This window comes from Balaenoptera acutorostrata, chromosome 5 (genome assembly GCF_949987535.1).
Source record: "Balaenoptera acutorostrata chromosome 5, mBalAcu1.1, whole genome shotgun sequence".
NCBI lineage: Eukaryota > Metazoa > Chordata > Mammalia > Artiodactyla > Balaenopteridae > Balaenoptera > Balaenoptera acutorostrata.
In genome coordinates, this window is record NC_080068.1 from 94,079,275 (window position 1) to 94,092,458 (window position 13,184).

A 13,184-nucleotide genomic window follows, 5' to 3' on the forward strand; every position below is an offset into this window, starting at 1 on the left:
TGCATTTTTTTTCTCAAGCACTTTGACTGTACCTCTGTTAGGGTACTCATCACATTGTACTGTAATTTACAGGTTTATACAGCTGCCTCATTCACTTAAAGCACATAGGAGATATTCAGTAGATATAGTGAATGAATAAATGCATGAAATGTGGAGGGCAAAAACTGCATTTTAATCATTTTAGCATTACCATGAACTTGTTAAGGGGTACACAAACTATGGCCCTTGGACCAAGTCTGGTCTGTGGCCTGTTTTGTTTTCGTTTTTGTTTTTTAATTAAGACTTTAATTTTTTAGAGCAGTTTGGGCTCACAGCAAAACTGAGGAGAAGGTACAGATATTCCCCATATACTCCTGTGCCTACCCGTGCATAGCCTCCTCCATGATCAACACCTCCCACCAGCGTGGTACATTTGTTACAATTTATGAATCTACATGGAAACATCATAATGACCCAAAGTGGCCTGTTTTATATAGCCAGCAGGCTAAGAATGGTTTTTACATTTTAAAACTTGCTAAAAAGAAAGAAAAATATTATGTGAAAGAGACTGTACATGGCCAGCTAAGCCGAAAATATTTACTATATCAGGCTCCTTATGGAAAAGTCTGTGAATCCTCCATACCTAAATCAAACAATCAAGATTAATTGGTTGATTTCATAAATATACTATGTATAAATAATTTTTCTTCTTAACTCATTCTTGTTTTTCACCCAACCCTGTTTCTGGCTTCAATTATACCACTTTTTCCTGTTAACCCTCTAGTCAATATTTCTTAATTTATTATTGAACTATAACACAGATACAAAAGAAGCAAAAAATCATAACTGTAGAGTTCAAAGAATCATCACTAAGTGGGCACACTCAAGTGACTACCACCCAGGTCAAGAAATAAAAGATTGTCAACAAATCAGAAGCCCCCATATGCCTTCCTAATCATTATTCTCTTCCTTAAAAGTAGCCATATCCATTACTTCTAGCCCCATAGACTGTTTTTGCCATTTATGTATTTTTTTTATCTTTATATATCAATAAATGGAGTAATTCAGCATGTAACCATTTATATCATACCTCAGTTTTTTGCTAAATACTAGGTTTGTGATACTTTTCTACTTGATTTTAGGTAACAGTAGTCAGTTCATTTTCTATACTGTATAGAACTCCATTGTTTGTGCATCTTGTTTTCCTTTTTAATGTATTTTACTGTTGGTAGACATTAGCATATTTTTATGACTTGGGATTAATGTGAATAATTCTGCATTAAATGCTCTTACATGTGCATTTTTAAGGCATCTTTGATCACTTTTCCCACTCAGTTGAGTTCCCACATGATCCACCTCCCTCTGGTCGTCTCCTTCTCTGTGGTTATAGATCCTAGTGTCATCTCAGGGAGACAAAACAGAGTGAGGTTAAGAGCTCAGAGTTTGGAGCTAGGCCACCTGGATTTAAATCTGGGTCTGCCGTTACTATCTATGTGATCTTCAATAAATTACCTACTTTTCCACACCTTGATTTTCATATCTGTAAAGTCAGAATAGAATTAATTGAGTTAATATTTGTAAACTACTTACAGCAGTGCTTGGCACATAGTAAGTGACAAATATGCATTTCCTCAATAACTAAATAGTTATGCGGAAACACATCTGCATTTAGAAAGATGCCTTTAGCTTGAACAGTTCACATGACACAGGTTAACTACTTTCTTCTATTTGAGAGTAATTTTTAAAAAAATCTAATGGTTCAGGAAATGGAATTTAAATTAAACACACACACAAAAATTACCATAGCCTCAAGTTTTTGTCTAGGGATATATTCTTTATGTACTCTACCCTAAATATATCCAAAACAATTGAAAACCTAGGCAACAGATAGGTGTTCAAAACAAACTTATTTAATAAATGAAATAAATACCATGCCCCCCAAAAAAGGGATCAAAAAAGTCTGATCATTGTAGTCTCAAAATTAAAATCAGTTCACAAAATAGCTAGCTTTTTCATTTAACTACAGTTTGTTATACTACCTGAGAAATACTCTCTAATTCAAGTTAAAAACCAAGTATGTATTTATTAAATCATGTTCTCAGTACTGTGATAAACTCTGTGAAAGAACACTAGAGGAACCTCCTGTATAAAATAAATAAATAAATAAATTCAAAAATTAAAAAAAAAAAAAGAACACTAGAGGAGTATAATATACCATATTTTCCCTAAAATGCTTGTAATTTTGTTATTCATTCATTCATCCTGCATTTATTGATTGTCTATTGGATTCTATGCACTTGAAGGCCACCCTTACATATTAAATAATTAAAGAATATGGGATGACAGCTACTCAGATACTAAAGTAGGGCTGTTTTTGTTCCCAAACCAAAACAGAATGCCTTTCTGGAATCTTTCTCAGAATTGTACAAGCTATAACAACATCCACAAACCTCATTTTAACTAGACATTTGTTCTACATGGATGAAATTAATTTTCAAATCAAGTAATACAATATGTTGCTTTAGATGCATGTTTAAAAATTAACATTTTTATGTCCATCAGCAAGGTTTCCTAAGTCAATGGAAAAATCCCATTTCTCTTGAGTCTGATGTAAGGCCAGTCTATCTAATATGGTCTACTACAGAAAATACCAAGTGGAAAGAAGGAAAAAGGTGTAGGTAATGGAGAGCATGCAAATGTTTAACAACCAGCTGTCTGACGAGAAGGGCCTGACTTGTATCTTTTGCTCATGTCTCTGGTGTAAATATTACCAGCACGGCAGCTTTCAAGCCCCCGGGGAGATGTCACTGAACACGGAGCTGGAAAGCTGTGCTATCAGCTATCATGAACCAGTGCAAGTTGGTTCCAGCACACTACTGAGGGCAGACAGATTAAGAGAGCTTCAAGTTTCCTTTGAAGAACAACCCATCCTCCACGGCATGGTGGACCTGACAATGAAGGTGTCCTGCCCTGCCTTGAGGAGTAATCATAGAACTGAGGTGGGTCAAATAGATTCTCTCTCCAGGAATCTGAATCTTGAGTGGAGCACACTAAAGAACAAGTGCTTGGAAGAAATCCCTGACAGTTTCTGCCTTCCATCCCAGCCCCACCCAGTGCCTAAGTTCTTGGCCACCTAATTTATGAAACCTGGATTTTCCAGGTTTCTCCATGGTTCTATGAGCTTTTTGGAATCCTTCTTATAGATTTGTTTCCCCTTAATCTGCCTAGAGTCAGTCTCTGACTTAGACAAGGAGTAAAGCAACAAATTTCACACTTATTAGTTTGGGATAATGTGTATTTAAATAGTTGCTCCACAACACTCTCTCCCAGACTCATTCTGAGTCTTACGAGGAAGGAGATGGCATGAAAGGAGTCAAAAGTACTTTAGTGACAAAGGCACAAGGTGACACAACTTCTTTCCCACCTTTTCTCATTATGCCAACTAATTACATCTAATATTAATAGAGAGTTGTTTGGGTAGTAGAGGAGTACTATATTAGATTAAAAGCTAAGCTGCTGTAACAAGGGGATGTGAAGCAATATGGAGGCTTAAAGGAAAAAGGACTTTATTCCTCTGTCTCACAAGAGTTCCAGTGTGGATGATCTGGGTAGGGTGAGCTGCTCTGCTCCACGTGGTCACTCAAGCATCCAGGCTCCTACCCCTTGCTGCTCCATCTTTCCTTAGGCATCTTGTTACCTGTATGATTGAAGTTGGGTTTCTACCAAATCCAGTTTCCAGCCATCAGGAAGCAGATGGAGAACAGGGAGGAGGCATGCTCACATTCCAAGGGCAAGAACTTTGCCATATGAAAAAATGTAAGTAACTGGTCATCCACATATCCAGATAAAACTTAGTTACAATGCAAAAGAGAAAAGGAAACATTGACTAGAAAACTAGCCATCTCCCCAACAAGAGCCTTTTAGAACCATTTGCTGCTACTTTTTTTTTTAAGAACACAGGCACAGATCATAAACGTGAAATGTGTTCCAAAAAATTAAAATAGAGATAGTCCAACATTCTATACTTTTTCTATGTAATAAGTTTACATAGGTTAGCAGTTCTAAACCAGAGTGATATAATACACTGGGACATCTTAAACGTTTGTGAAATATATCATAAGGAATCTGTTAGTAATAATCTTCAGTGTATTAAAAGTTGAAAAGAATTTATTTTTGAAAAATTAGAGCCAATTCAAGATTATTCCTATAGCAATATTACCTAAACTTCTATCATTCAATTAGTACTATCAGGATTTTCTCTCTAACTATATTATTATTGTAGCATATCTGCATTATTATGCATTATGGGATATATCTTTACTGTTATTTACTTAAATCTTTTTCTTTAAATGGACTCACTTTTTTTTTAAGAATTTTTTTTTTTGGACTCACTTTTTGACTTAAATAAATGTATTTATGAAGGAAACTTTATGTCACTACTATAAATGGAAAACCAGTATCACTTGCCAAAATAGAAAATAAAATTTAAAATAAATAAAATTAATAAAAAATAAAATAAAAATTAAATTAAATTAAATTAAATTACCACACAATGTTGTTAAGTTTTACTTAGATATTGTTACTCACTAGAGACTGTTGCTAGCTGAGAACTCTGAGTCAGAGCTGGGTTTTGATCTGTTCAAAGGGAGATAGTAAAAGCTGAGATGTTTAAAGAAACACTGGCAACAAACTGAGTCTTTCCCCTTGATGTAATCTAAGAATTGAAAGAGAACTTAAATAGGATTAAGTGGCTATGTGCGTCAATGTTATTTGATTCCTATCTATGAACTACCTAAAATCACTCTTTGAGAAACCTGGCCCTAAGGAAAATGCCACTTTTACTCATTTGCACATGGATATGTTTTGTGAGTGAGAGAGAGAGGTGTGAAGTTACAGTTAGCACACAGAAGTTCTATAATAATAATCCTGCCCATGCCATGGATTGTGAACATCATCATTCATCTGTGTCCAGGAGTAAGAGAGGACAAGGAATTTCTGTCCTAAATCCAGCTATTGTCTCAGAACCATGAACTGGAAAAAAAAATGCCACAAAAGATTAGTCATTCATACCCATGGGCCTCATATATGAACCATCTTTCCCTCCCAACTGCCATTTGGATGAAGTTTGACTTCCTGACTTCACAGGGCTGTTTTCCACTACCAGATCTCCTTGACATGCTCCCTGGAATGTTTGTGTCAGATGCTGCCTCAAATGTTTTAATCAACCACACACTCCTCCCATGAAAAGAAGATGATTTGAATATCTGGTTGGCAAAACTAACCTATAATTATGCTGAGTATCTGACTGCCTTTGATATTCCTAAACTTATACTGCACTCTAGGAAAACATTTTCCTTTTAGAAACAGACAGTCATGAAGCATGAAAGTAGTTGTGGCAGCCAGTCTTTCTCTTCAAGTGGCATCCAGCTATTGCTAGTCAGCAGGGCTACAAAAGGGAAAGACTTCAACTCTCCAAAAAACTGGAACAATGGAACACTATGGCCACAGATAGACTAGACAATGCAAGAGAAGTGTAGCAGGATATGCCACCCCAAAATATGTCACTTTGACATAAGGATTATTCTGAGCTGAAGGCAATTGAGAAGAAGCAGATACTAGAAAAGCTCTCTGATCTTCCTCTATTTGCCTAACAGTGGGACATAATCTGTAGAAGTGTCCCTTCTTCCCTATCAGGAGGGACAGAAATAAATCACTGGAGACAACTCTAGGACCTTACCAGTCCAGACACCCATCAGAGGAAGCTACATAACAAACCTCCCTAAAAGCAGCCCTTATCTACCCTTAGTTTCCCTAAGTATTTGCTTTCCCACAATGTGTCACCCCTAGAAGCTCAAAGTCCTTTTTCTTTGTCTTGTCACTTCTCTACAAAATTATTATTCTTTGCTAAGATGCTACGTAAGCTCAAGTTCTAATGATTCCCTTCGAGTTACTCATCACTGAGGGCTTCCATGTATGTGTGACATACATGTTAATAAACTTTTGTTTTTCTCTTGTTAATCTGTCTTCTGACAATCTAATTTACAGGGCCCAGCCAATGAACCTAAGATGGAACAAAGGAAAAGAATTTTTGTCCTCCCCTACACAGAGATACAAAGACTAGATGTACGGTTTCTCAGCGATAGGGATCAAAATTTAACTTAAATATCTGGTTACCATAGTGAGACACCAATTTAAATGTGACAATGAGATGCATTCAGAGATAACTGGGGAAACAGTATTGATGATGGGGATAAAGGGACGTGTTCTAGTCATGTGTTATGTACATTATAAAGGTTAGTTCATTTGTTTCTCCCAAGTCTTTGAAGATTTGCAGAAGAATATGAGGATAACTTATTGCAATTGTTCTCCCTAACGGAAAGCCAATCAGACACTCAGGGTCAGCAAACTGCAGGTTCAATAACTATCTCAATTTCAATCATCTATCATTTGCTCCCTAAACCACTTACTCTCAACTTGGAAGTGATGAGGTATAGTGAGGGAGTTACTATACGGGAGCTGTAACACACTCCTGCAAACCCCCAAGATTTTGATGTCCCTAAGTGTTCCCTTTCCACACCATTGAGAAGCATTACCTTAGTAAATTACTGTTGCTAAGGGTAATTTAAAATATTCTTCAGGTAAATTCTGCAGGTAGGTTGCAAACTATTTCAATACCTCAATTATAAATGGTCCCTGAATATCTTATATTTCAGAGAATTGGGCTACATGTCTAAGACTGCTCCTTACAACTATAAATAAGAGAGAAACAATTTTCAAACCATATTATGCTATCTTTCCCTGAGTAGAGCCCAACTCTCCAAATTTTGTGTCTCTCCATTCCATCTAAAGTAATTTTCTTGGTGTCCCAGGGACACGTACAGGAGGATGTTTCAACATGTCCTCCACCTTGAGATATCTATGATCCCATAATATAATCAGAATAGAAAACATCATTAATATCTGTCAAGAAACTGAACCCAAATATCTCAAACCTTTAAAGAATCCTATTATAGCCTTCCCAGTACTTCTCAAATGAGAAGAAATGGACCTTATCTGGGGAATTATTTTCAGCTGCAATTTTTAGCCACTATAAACCTGGCTCAAAATCCAGAGCGGGTGGATAAAGATTCTTAATTTACATTTGGGAAAATATATTTAAATCTCTTCACACATGTGTATGTATTTATTGTGTATAACTAACTTATCTGATAACAGAAGGCTTACAGAATGCTAGCAGTGGGGAAGAGTTGTAAGTGGAAAAATGTTGCATTAGTCTGGTTCTTTAGTTACAAGCTGTTTGCACTGTGGGTTGCTTATTGATGTATTTTTGTTTGTGTATATACCGGTTGATCCTGGATATTTGCAAATAAACTTGGGAATAAGAATAGTAAAGATGGTTTTGTTATTCCTCCTAAAGGGAGTCTCGTGACTTGATCCTTTTTCCAAAATCACAAAGATGTAAAAATTTCAGGGGTAGAGAGGAAGTTATGCAATCCAATTATTTATTCAATTATTCTTCCTACAATATACTTGACAAATAGTCATTCAACCCCCGTCCAAGTGCCTTGAGCCAAAAGGAATTCCTGGAACAGACTATGCATTTGCAGCAGATGACTAATGTTTTAGCTCTGCATCTTGCATTTCTTCTTCTTCCAAAGGATACACCTTGGTTTTCCTTTGGGGAATTGTCCTTCTGCATTTAATGTTGTCTTAATAGTACCATCAGCTGAGGTGTCCTATTCTCTGTTAGCCAAGGAGTGCTCATGTGATCCAAGCTATGACAATCCAAATCTACCTCCCAGGGATTTAAATTCTGAGTGTAAGGAGGTAAGAGAGAAAAAGAGTTGGAACCAATTTATCCTAATGGCAGTACCTTGAAGAGCCTGGTTTCCTTAAAGAACAGGTTCTTCAACTTAAATTTCAGATCTGTGAGCACACAGTACTTTCTCATATATTTGATTTTTGCCTAAAACTAGGTAAAAATCAATTTATATTATTTTCAACCAAAAAACATATTTGCTACCCTACTGGTCTTGTATTTAGCCACTGGGAGAAATGTAGACAGGCATACTCCCTCTTTAATATTACAGTCTTTCATATGCATGACTAGTTAGCATGTTCTTCAATCAGTTTTATTTCCTTGTATGACTTTTTAAGAGGCCAACTCACCTTTCCTCAACTTCTGCTATGTGTCATATGTTATTTTTCTGCCCTCATTCTCCCTTTTCTCCCCCACTGTCAGGTATTCCTGAAAATATCTGAAATACAGGATGATAAATGCTTGCCCAATTTTTATTCCAGCGCTTTTGCAATGGTTTGTAAAGGTGGTACAGGAAAAACTGTAAAACTATAAATACAAAAACCAATGAGTTGACATATGGTGAGTGGAGGCTGGAATTCCCCATGCCACAAAATTTCACTGTTCTGCACATCCTTTTTTCACTCTTGATGACTGAGGTATCTCAAGTTTCCTTGATTTGCTTACACTTTGACTTCCATTGTATACAATGTGGTGTTTCTGGCCTTCATCATCCTTGGGGCTTCAGTCACTGGCATTATTTTCCAAGACTCAAAGAAAATCCTTCCATTTCTGGCATAAATTCCATTGTATGTTTGGATACCTGAATTCCTTTGAAAATACATGGACATGTATTGCCAAATGGCTGGGAAGAAGAAAGAAAACTCATAACTTCTTTTTTTGCATCACATAATTGCTTTATCCCTTTACATATAGCTTTCTCATTCTTGCTCTTGGAACAAGGTAAAGAGTACCTTCTGGCTTCCCCTGGAGTCTCTCTTCCCAGTCCATTTACAGACCCTTTCCATAGTACTTCCTATGAGGGGATGAGCTCGTCCTCCCCTGCAAGGAAGAAGCCCACTACCGGTCAACTTGCTAACTTAGCATGACCTGACTCCAACTGGGTTTCAACACGACTTCAAATCCTTTCACCTTTCTACTTGATCTTCTCCAACCATGCTCCAGCTGGTCTGTTCCTCTCAATTCCATAAATATGTACTGAGCCCCTACTAAGTGCCAGGATCTCTGGGTAAAAAATTGAATTAGACCTGCATCCTGCCTCCAGGGCAGACGGACACATAAGCAACGTGGCAATGAAAAGTGATGAAAGTAATAGTACAACTGAGTCTGTGCAAGATGGCAGTGATTAAATCTGGTGAGAATGGGGTCAGGAAAAGTGTCATAGAAGACAAGAGGTGACCTTGAGCTGGCTTTGGAAAGATGAATAGGAATCTACCAGGCAAACAAGGGGACATGCCACACACTTAAAAGGGAATGTGTCGCTCCAGGTGTGCAGAAAAGGGGGAATGATCACTTTCTTCTATCCTCTATAATTGCAGCCTATGATCATATTAGTCTTTTGGGCAGCCACAACACACAGCTGGCTCACAGAAGGCTAAAACCACATCTTTCTTGCATTGTTTTGCCATATCAACCCTCATCGTTCATGCCAGTGAGTCATTACTCTTAATCAAGGAAAGAAAAGCGAGCCCTGAGTTTCTTTGTCTGTCCCTCCTTGATCACTGCTTCTTGGTTCTGGAAAACTCAGCCTCGTCTCTTCCATACTCAGTGTGAGAACCCCTCCTCCTTCGCCAAATTCCCCTCCCACTCTCCCTCACATGACTTCTTCAGAGATGACATGTTCTGAGCTTTGCAGGAGGCAGAAATCATCTTTCGACAAGTTTTACAGACAGTTAGATGCAGTTTCTACCCAGGCGCTGTCCAGGGTTCTCTGAAACCATTCAAAAGTAAAGAAACCAAAAACATGTTTGCAAAAATCAAATTAAAGCCCAGCTCTGAGGGAGACGCAGCTATCTACGCCCATACGAGCTGCCTGCCAAGAATGTTTTTAATGTAATAATTGCTCATCCACAGACCCATAATAATTGATATTTGCAATTCGATAGTGCTTCTTAACAATTTTTTGTTTCCAATCTCTCTGCTTCTCTCCTCACCTCATCCACCCAACAACCCCCTGTGTCAGTACATTCATGGCTCTTAATGACCCTCTCAGCAGCTACTGATCAAAGTCAAATTTTAATTACAAGTTTAATTTTGGAAGTTTGCTTCCTTTTAATCTGAACTTTTAGAAGGTAGTCAAATGTGTGCTTGCAACAACTCACAGGAAAGACATCAAGATCTAGGACTAGTCAATTAGAGATTTTCAGCTAGTTTTGAGCCTCATGCTTCCTACTAGTTTGTATCTACCAGGTGATTACACCTATAGAATGTGAAATACATCACTAATGACTGCAGTATGACCTGGGAGATGGGAAGAGTGGAAACAAGATGCAATTGTGTGACCACAGAACTTTATCCTCATCATTTGAGAATGGCTACTTTTTCTCTAATACTTTTCTTTCCCCAGTTTGGTCTGAGCCTACACCAAGCTTTCTCTGCATCTTGGCACTGTTACCACTATCCCTTCAAGAATATTTTACTTCAGCCTTTGGAAATCTTAACGATTCTTACAAGACCACCTCAAAAACTCCATCTTCTGTGCAGCTTTTTTGAGCCCTCCCAATAAAAATGACTTCCCTCTGGAAATCTCATAGCACTTTTTGTCATCATCAATATCAAATAGTAATCACAATGATAACTAGCATTCATTGAGTGCACACTATATTGGTGCATAGGAAACATTATCTGATTTTATCATCCCAATAATTCTATTGTGTACTATTTTCATCCCCATTTTCTAGATAAAGAAACGAGTCTCAGACGTGTTAAAATGTGTTCAAAGTGAAGTAACCATTTAGTGGTAGATTAAGAATTTGAATGCCAGGTCTACCATAGCAAATCACAAGGATTTATATTCCTCCTACATGCACAAAAATAATCGTCATTAGAATGTAAGCTTGCGCAAGAAAGAAATTATATCTCATATTTCTTTGAATTTTCTAATGTTCACCAAGTTGTCATTTAATAAATATTTTTGGATTGGACGACTCCCTCCTAGAACAAATACAAATGTATTTAGAAACTTGTTCATGAGGGGGAGTAAGTGACTTTTTAAAAATTATTTCTCTGCTTCCCAACATCTTTATAAATTTGGCACTTCAAAAAGACAACAAAGGTGATGTCTATACACACCACAGCAAAGTTTTAATAGAAAGATAAAAGTATAGACTTAAGCATCAGTAGTGTCATTATTAGACAGTCGTTATTAAGGACCTAATATGTGGGCAATACCATGCTAAGTGCTGTAAAGGACACGAAGATGAACAAAATTGTTCTTGCCATCAAAGGAACTTACTACCTAGTTTGGGGACGCAACAAAGAAGAACAATATTTGCTTTGGCTAATCCAGATTGCCTTCTGAAAAGGTCAGATAATGATAAAAGCAGAGATTTTTTTCTAGAGAGTATTTAAATGAATAAGCGGGAGACAGAGGGAGAACTCAATTGCTATGAATAACAGAAGGAGAATTCCAGATAGACTCTGGACTGAGACGAGAAGAAGGCAAGAGAGAAAAACTGTCAATAGCAACGTTTTAGGAGGGAAAAAAATTGTGAGCTGTTAATTGCAAATTGTTTGCTGGTGGGTACATAGTATACAGCCCTCCTCTATGAAATCTTCAGTAGGGTCTACACTGATCACTCATAATCTTAGGTAAGTGAACTTTTCTGGGAAATAAAAAGATGCTCAATTTTACTGATGTGTCAGAGCAATAGAGTCCAAGGACAGCATGAAGGCTGGAGGGGACCTGAGAGATTTACTAAAGCTAAAAGTACAGGACAGCTGCTGTTCAAGATGATCACAGGATCTGCCCCCCACACCCATTCCTTCCTATGGAAGTGCCTGTACTTACTCTCTTCTCCTTGGCTTTGACTTCCTGCTCCTTTATCACAGTGCCAGTGCCCTGACCCTGGACCCCATTGTTAGAATGGGGAATTGGTGGAATTCCCTTTTAGCTTCTCGGGCTCTATACTGGGTTGAATAGTGTCCTCCAAATATTCGTATCCCAATCAGAACCTCAGAATGTGACCTGATTTGGAAACAAGTTTTTTTGCCCATGAAATCAAGTAAAGATGAGGTCATACTGGATTAGGGTGGGACCTAATCCAGTGACTGATGTCCTTGTAAGAAGAGAGAAATTTGGGCACAAACACTCAGGGAGAGCTCGGTTTAACAATGGAGGCAAAGATTGCAACGGTATGTCTACAAGCCAAGCAATGCCAAGATTGCCAGCAATCATCAGAAGGTAGGAGAAAGGCATTGAACAAATTCTCCCTCTCCTCTCCCTCATTTCCAGGAGGAACCAAACCTGCCAACACCTTGATTTTAGACTTCTGACTTACAGAACTAAGAGATAATAAATTCCTATTGTTGTAAGCCACCCACTTAGAGCAGCCCTAGGAAATAATATAGACCCTTAATTTCCTAACAGAGGTTCTGGCATCCCCCAATATTCAACGAGACAATCTTTCTCTGTCCCAGGCCTCAGCACCCAATTCTAGCCAGATCTACCCTGAAAAATGAGAGGATTCAATGGAGATCCATACAGAACGAGTTTAGTTTTTTCTAAGATCCTGACAAGGAAAACCATACGACATATTTTTTTCTATCACAACCCTTTCTGATTCTCTACATAATAACAGCTCAGGACTCTTCAGAGGTTTAAGACTCTTGAGTGATAAAATCACTGCAGGAACTCAATAGCCCAGTCGTGTTAACAGACAATAAGTACAATGTGGCAAACTTCATTTATACTTGAAAACACAGATGATAGGACTGTCCCTGTCCATGAACTCACATGTGCTCACTCCGTACCCTGCAGACAGACAATAAATGCACACTGCCTAGAGTCAGGATGTTCCTCTGCCATGTGGGCATCTCCGTAAATGACCTAGTCCAAGAATTGTTATGTGAGATGAGCACAAGATAAATACTATGCTGCTCTGATAAGTGACTCCATTCATCCATTTGACAAATAATTTTTTCCTTTCCATTTTGGTTTATCACAGGACACTGAATATAGTTCCCTGTGCTATACCGTAGGACCTTGCTGTTTATCCATTCTGTATATAGTGGTTTTCATCTGCTAACCTCAAACTCCCAATCCATCCCTCCCTCACCCTCCCTACCCCTTGGCAACCACAGGTCTGTTCTCTATGTCTGTAAATCTGTTTCTGTTTTGTAGATAAGTTCATTTGTGTCATATTTTAGATTCCACATGTAAGTGATA

The 13,184-nt window shown here is 37.8% G+C and overlaps 1 long non-coding RNA gene across 11 annotated transcripts in view; it reads right to left on the reverse strand.

The window, feature by feature from the left end:
• The window catches only part of LOC130708275 (uncharacterized), a 234,481-nt gene extending 222,517 nt beyond the window's left edge, over positions 1-11,964 (reverse strand). For all 11 annotated transcript variants that reach the window (XR_009008453.1, XR_009008447.1, XR_009008450.1 and 8 more), the window contains exon 1: positions 11,808-11,964. This is a non-coding gene — a long non-coding RNA (uncharacterized LOC130708275). The remainder of the gene's footprint in view (positions 1-11,807) is intronic.
• Between the last annotated feature and the right edge of the window lie 1,220 nt (positions 11,965-13,184).